The sequence below is a fragment of the Grammomys surdaster genome, unplaced genomic scaffold (assembly GCF_004785775.1).
Source record: "Grammomys surdaster isolate TR1022 unplaced genomic scaffold, NIH_TR_1.0 334, whole genome shotgun sequence".
Classification (NCBI taxonomy): Eukaryota; Metazoa; Chordata; class Mammalia; order Rodentia; family Muridae; genus Grammomys; species Grammomys surdaster.
This window is the reverse complement of record NW_021604753.1, coordinates 5,762,034-5,769,473: the sequence shown is the minus strand read 5'-3', so window position 1 is coordinate 5,769,473 and position 7,440 is coordinate 5,762,034. Positions and strand designations below refer to the sequence as shown.

The 7,440-nt window shown below is 45.0% G+C and overlaps 1 non-coding gene across 1 annotated transcript; it reads left to right on the top strand.

Annotated features, from left to right (window-relative positions):
• The first annotated feature begins 970 nt into the window (after positions 1-970).
• Positions 971-1,073, top strand: LOC114630292. Its single transcript, XR_003712806.1, has one exon. It is a non-coding gene; the product is annotated as a U6 spliceosomal RNA (small nuclear RNA).
• Positions 1,074-7,440: the final 6,367 nt, after the last annotated feature.

Here is a 7,440-nt window from a genome sequence, read left to right as displayed (position 1 = left end):
GGGTGGGGGTGGGGTGGTGTGTGGGGTGGGGGTGGAATCATCAAGATAAAGGGTGGGAAGATCATTCACGGTGTCTTTTTTTTTTTCATGTTTTCTGGAATTATTTTTTATCAGTTAATTATTTTATTTATGTTCATCCCAAATGTTGCCCCCCTCCTTGTCCCACCTCACAGGATGGGAGGGAGGATGGGGAAGAACCATAGTGTCTTTTTTAATTGCTCTCCACCGTTTTCTTTTTTGAGACAAGATCTCTCATTGAACCTACAGCTAACATTTTCAAATAGACTGGGTGGTTAATGAGACCCCAGGATCTGCCTGTCTCTACCCCATCCCCAATACTGGGGCCACAGATTTTTGTGCACCCATGCAGCAAGCCCTCTACTGACTGTACTATTTCCCCCACCTCAAGGCTGTTTTCTCCCCCACCCCTTCTTCCTGTCACTAGCTCAGTCGTAGCACACAGCCTGCCCGAAATATGACCCCATCATCCATTCGAATTCTTCCAAGTCCAGTCAGGAACACTTTGCCTTTGGGGATAATTGGTCCAAGAGATTACAGTTAGAGGTTGGGATACAGGACATAGGTGAAAGAGGACCTGAACAGTAAGCAAGATGGTGTACAGCCTGGGGTGAGAGGCGAGACGATGTGCCAGGGGTGAGAATCTGGGGGGATTGAAGTTCAGGCTTTATGTGGAGAAACCTCAAAGCCACTGAAGAACAGAAAAGGAAGCAAACAGACTTTTCTTTAGGTTCACTCTTCCAAATAATAGGTATGCTTACCACAGAATCTCCCCATGTTTGGCCGCCCTCCAAAGCTAACTTCTTCTTGGCTCTATTAAAATAAACATCTTTATTGACTAGAGCTGGGGATATCAAAGAAATTTGGGGATTTCAAATTTTTTCATCATTATCGTTGAAAGACATTGCCACATTTGATATGAGACAGAGGGATAAAAATGAAGGCAGTCTCGTGTTTGCTTCAAGACACATAACTAAAATTGGAACGGTACAGAGATGATTAGCATAGGCCCTACACAGGAGGCCACTCATGTCTGTGAAGCATTCCACATTTTTTTAAATAATGAAGAAATTCTCAGGGCATAGTTCTAGATTGTGAGGTGAGTTTCTTCCGAAATCTAGAATATTCCATCTCAGGCTGAGGAGATGTGGAAGAAGGGTGTTGTCAGAACAGTCTTCCTTCTCCTTTCTTGTAATATATTTCAAAGTGAATGCATTGCTAAGTTATGCATCTACTCATTTGAGCACTCGAGACAGTGACAGCTAGATTAGCTTGTGTCAGTATTTAGCATGTCCCCGAATCACCTCAAGTTCTTATTTTAAAAATCAGACTCCTGGATACTATCCCCAGAGTTTCACAATGTCCTTGAAGCAAGTGTTTGAGGAAGAGACTTGGGCAGCACTGAGTAAAGATTTGGGCATAGCAAATAGTTCTTCAGTCACAAATGAACTCTAAGCAGTTGAGCTTGTCTGTTGGAGCTCTAGGCTGAGACAAGGTCTGAATATAAGCCATCAGTTGATGATGTCTGCTGTGGGCAGAGCATGGACAGCTGAGGCACAAAGGGCATGGGTTTCTCATTCCTATAGCAATCACTCACAGCATGAGTCCTTCTTCTTCAGAGCTGTGCTAATCACCTCGGCATTATTCTGGCTTTAGTTTATGTATGCCAAAGAGATTACGAGAATTCCTTCATTCACATCTGATACAAGGGTCTCTGTGCACAAACAGACCCAGGAAGTCTGTCTTTTCAGCCCATGCTGTAGGAAAACCTGTGAGGGGATACATCCTAAAATCAAAAGTGTGGTTTAATACAAAGCATAGTGCTGTGACAGGAGCAGTAACAGGAGCAAGGAAGTATGCCTATCTGAACAGAAGACAGCTGAGTCTGCTCCTGGAGAATAAACAGGAATGTTCCAGGTGAAAGAAGGAGAAAATATACCAGACAGAGTTGAGTACAGACAATGCAAACAAGCATACTAGAGAAGTATGTTTCCTGGAATTTGGTTATTTACACACACATGCACACATGCACACACGCACATGCACACACATGCACACACATGCACACACAGGCACACACGCACATTTTCCTGACTCTTCTTCACTACTATGTCCTAGCCCCACAGACATGCTGTTTCTCAAAGTTTTAAGACTTCCGGGGTGGGGGCATTGGAGGAGTTGGGACAAGGGAAGGGAATGAGGAAATGATGTAATTATATTTTAATTAAAATTTCAAATAATTAAACAAAAGACTTATGGCGTTCCCACATGAAATCTTTGCCTCCCTGTAGGCCAGTCTGTGTTCTAATGTCTCGGTTTAAATGTCAACTCTTGCTCAACAGAGAGTCACCAGAACTTAGTGTGGGGGTAGGGTGCACGTACCTGCTGAAGTACACCATATGTCAGGCAGAACAGAAGGAAGCAAAGCTATGCAACCCAGACAAGTATGAATACCTAACCTCTATACACTCACCTGGCCACACCTGGTCAAGGCAGTGGCCATTTCCCCGTATATACTGTCTTGCCATACATGAATTACACATCTAACAAACTGGGAAACTACACACTAAGTTCCTCCACCCCTTCTCATCCCCATACCAGCACTGTAACAACCTTCAAATGCCACACCCATGCAGACACACATGCACACAGAACTGCAGAGGTAGAGTGGAGGAGAGAGGGAAGGGGGAGGGACAAAGAGCAGGAAAGAGAGAGCAAATCCACAGAACTGGAAGCAGAAGACACAGTGTTTTCTTTTTTTCTACCCATCACCTTGAAAGCACCACTTCTTGGCTTATATAGTTCACAAATTTTGGTTGAGCATCAGTTACATGCCAGACACACTATGTATTAAAGATACAGAAGTAAGACTTCCCTCCTTCTGCAGCACAAGTAATAGCTGGGGACCCAGAAATCCCACAGGCAGATGCAGCTGTGAACAGCAATCACCATAAGAAAATAAAATTGAATAATCAGAAAAGGGAGGGCATGGAGAGGACAGGAAGAAAGGGAACGACTTTAGCTGGACTAACAAAAATGTGTGAGGTGCGCAGGTGTCACTGGGGAGAGGATGGCGGCTAGGAAGCCAATCCTGCAAAGATGTAAGAGACAAAGACTCCATGGTGAAGCACCACCGTAAAGTAGGAATGAGCCTGGAAGCTTCGGGTGGCAGATGGAAGGTCCATAGAGCTAGCATGTGTCAGTAAGGGAGAAGAGCTGCAAAACGGAAATCTGGCTGGAGAGTTGGGAAAGACGCAGACCAGGCCCTTACTCAAAAGCAGCAGTGTAGAAATGTAGCTCATTGGGGAGCATACTTGTGTAGCATATGCAGGAAGCCCTGAGTTGGATCCCCTGGGGCCACATAAACCAAGACTACCCCTTCCATTCTAGTACTTGTGGAGTGATGGCAGGAGAATCAGAAGCTACATAGCACTTTTAAGGCCCTCTCACAAATTGCAGAAAAGAAGAAAAGAAATGAGTCCCAATTGTATTTGTGACTATGAACCCTGCAGGCTGTAGACAATTAATCATAAGGTACAAAGGACAGCCTAGGAAGAGTAGCTGCCCAAGAGATAATGTCTTCCTCTTGATCTACATAGCAGCACCATAATGCCCATTGCATGGATGAAAACAACTGAGCATCCACATAGTTCATATAACATGATGAATGTCGCATGACTAAGAAATAACAGCCAAGATTCACTCGTGTGTCTAAGCAAAGCATGCAGCATACATGCCATTAGCAAGCTCCACACGTCTCTGTCATGAGATGGAGCTGAGGGCCGTTTTCAGAGTCATGAGAATCCAGACACATGGATTCCCAGGCCCTCAAATCTACAACCACCAACTCAGACATGAATAAAAGGGCGTTCTGAAAGCCAAACCCAGCAGCCCATGAAGCAGAGACTCTTAGGAGAGTCGCCTTGTACATGTGGAGTGTTTACATTAGACCTGTCTGTCTTAAAATCCAGCGAATATTATACTGCATGTTCACTCTGTGCCAGGTAGTCTGCCAAGTACTTCCCATGTTGGATCCCTTACCAACCACATTATGAGGCCGTTCCTGTGGTAGGGAAGAAAATGATGGAGATCTCTACTTGATTGCCTCCTGGCAACACGAGAAATACCCTGAGAGCCTTTTCCATGTTCCAGTGGCTCTTCAGATACCTCTGTAACATGCTGCACAGTAGGAACTCAAGTGTAGCCAGTGAAGGGTGCCATATTCCTCGAAATCACTCACTATACACATACGCGTGTGCGCACGCGCACGTGCACACACACACACACACACACAGAGCTGGGCCACCTAACTTTCCTGGTGATTCTGTGACATTCTGCTCATCGCCTCAATTTTGTGAGTGAGAAGCTGAGGCTCTTCTAAGCTTTCTCCTTCTAAGCTAAAACTCTAACTCTGGCTTCCCAAAGGTGTGGCTGTTATCCTGAGGTCTGAGGAAACCATAAGAATGGAAACATGAATCTGGGGTAAAACTAGAGGGTAGAGTTGGTGATAGTAACAGTCTTGTCCCAACTCTGCTCTGCTCAAGTCAAAGGCAGGACTGTTTACCTTTTATTTTTGTAATGAATTAAAATAAATTGAAAAGAATGATTGTCCAATTGTTGACTCACTGATGCTATCCTGGGCTATGTGTCAGCACTGGCATGGGATTGATGCAGGGGAAGAGTTAAGGCTTGAATTATTATCAGAATTAGGGTGCTTTATTGGTTCACATCACCCAATCTTCCCCAGCCATTATGGCTTCACCAAAACATTAAACTACTCTAAACTTTCATTTTCCTCTTAAAACTAAATTAGTTCAGAGGAAATTGTGTTTTCTGAGCTCCAGTTCCAGCCTCAGGCAGAGGGAGTTACAGTACAGCGCACAAATAAACAACAATCATGGCCTAATTACTAAGTAGCAGAAGCATCCCTGTCAAGTGACAGGGTCCTGGAGGGAGGCAAGGCTCAAGTGGATGCCTCTGGAAGCCTGGAGATATTGACATGGTAATCTTCTGCTCCTCTAGCCCTGAAATCCAAAGACAAAGGACTGGCTAAGGCACCTGCCAGGTCCCTGTCCCTGGATGCTAACCTATGCTATCCTGTGCCTACTGCCATCATTGAGATCCCTGTTGGGGTAACCATAGGAATAGAATCTGAGCCAACTGTCGACCTCAGTATATGGCTGAAACCGAGCCATTCATTAAAGCTAAAACTATTGGATTAAGATCTATTTGCTGAGGCTCTGTTGCGTGTCAGAAAATGTACTGTACTCCTTGTTTTTAATCATTATCACACATCTATTCTCTCTGTCTACCCTTTTTGATAAAATATTCCTTTCATGCCAAGCATCTATCAAATCCTTTTGGCTTTGAGATTAAAGATAAGCCTATCATAGACCTTCCAACAATGGAGTGGTTGAGGCTAAGCCAAGCACAGGACCACAGTCATTGCAGGACATTGGTCATTTGATTACCCCTACACCAGCCATAGGACCTCAAATAGCCCAAAAGTAAAGCTGAGCCCAACACACAGTATCAGTCATGTGACTGAAGCTAAGCCGATTGTAGGATCTTACCATTCTGACATAGGATTGGTTCAAGGGCAGCAGTAGTTGGAAGTCAAACCAATCACAGTTTTTCTCCAGGATTTTTCTGCTTAGAGCTAGAAATAAGGTCTATCCTCCCAGATCTAGAAAAGTACAACTTTTATCTATCAATGGCCATGGGGGTGAAAGCTATCCTCAGAAAGACACAAAAGTGGTGAGTGGGTGTGGCAGGCCTGGAAAGCTGAGGTATGGAAGATAAAGATTACTGTCTCTGTGACAAGACTCCCATTCTGTCAGTTGCATTGCCCAAGCCCATAAATCATCCCAGCTTTCACCTCCTGTGAGTTTAGTCAAGATGGAGTCCTGTCATGAGCAGGTAGGGGCTGAAGGATGGCCTCACGGCCTCACCTCAATAGCTAACACATACTGAGCAAGCCCTGCAGACAGGCACCTACATGACTCATTTCATTGAGTTCCTAAACCCATAGAACTATGAAGGTGGTACCAAGGAGATGCCCATTTCATAGTTAAGGAAACTGGGGCACAGAAATAGTAAAGTAATTTCTCAAAATCATACACCTCATCATTGTAGAATGAAAACAGCTCTATGTTGTGAACTTTTGTGCTTCCTTGCAGAGAATGGTGTGGAAACTGGGCATCCCCCTTCCCAGGTGTGGGAAGATTTAGAGTTCCAGAGCTTGGGACCCAGCTTCAAAGCCACCCTTCTTCATCTGTCTCTCCCCTACTTCCAGACGAAATCTTCCCGTTGGATTTTCTCAGCCGCTGTACAAGCCCTGAGCTGATCTCTTTTCATTTCTACGAATGGAAATATCTTTATTGTGTTTTCTTTTTCCACTGTATCTGAAGATGATCCACGCTGCCTGATGTTATTCTCACTGGTAGTGCTCCAGCCCACAGATGCCAAGGGCTGAAACTTCCTGTTATACAACTGTTCCCAACTTCCAGGGCTGATTGCCCCTGGCAGAAGCAGCCCCAGACAGGCCAGAGTGTTTGATGCCGAGAGAGCATGTCAAGGCTGCCTGGGCATTTGCTAGTCCCTTTTAATTTTGAGAGCAAGAGAGTCTGGATGTACAGAAATGAGGGGAAGGCAGAGAGACAAGGAGAGAGAAGGGCAAGGTAAGATAAAGTGGAGTTTGCAAAGCAGCAGTCAAAAGCAAAACCAATATCATCACTGCTCATCCCCTGCTGGCTTCCTGATAAGGCAAGGCATTTGAGATTGCTCCTGAAAATGGGGACTTGGCCAGGGTGACCTTGGATGCAAGAATTCTTCACTCCCAAAGCAACCCAGAACTCTTCCTGTTTCAGGCCCTCAAGTGGATGTGGCCTGAGAAGAGTCCCTAGGTCCCCATGAAAGCCTTGTCTTGTGGCTTGGATTGCAAACAAGCCACCTATTTTGGCATATTTTCTAGCAACTTCTTTGGGGAGGGAAGAAGTGGTTTCTGTAGCAGTTAACATGGGATGCTAGCATGGCTTGAGTGTAAGGTTCAAGTGTAAGTCTCTTTGCAGCAAACGTGAGCAACCCGTGGTAGATGGGGTACCTTCCGTCAGCCTCCTGCCCTCTGGCTTCCGTAAAACCATCATCTGAAATAGATCCCTCTCTGCTGGAGGCTGAAGAGAGGAGAAGACGTTTAGATAGGGAGTATATTCTTTTCCTACTATGGATACAACAAACTACTATAAATCTAGAGGCTTAGAACCATGCATATTAATTAATCTGCATCCCTGGAGCCTGGAATTGGCTCCAGGGAAGAATCCATTTCACTGTCCTCTTCAGCTTGTGGTGGTCAGCAGCAGTCTTTGGCTCATAGCGCCTTCCTTCAAGCCAAGTTACTCTCATTGTATCAGCTCTGTGTTCTGC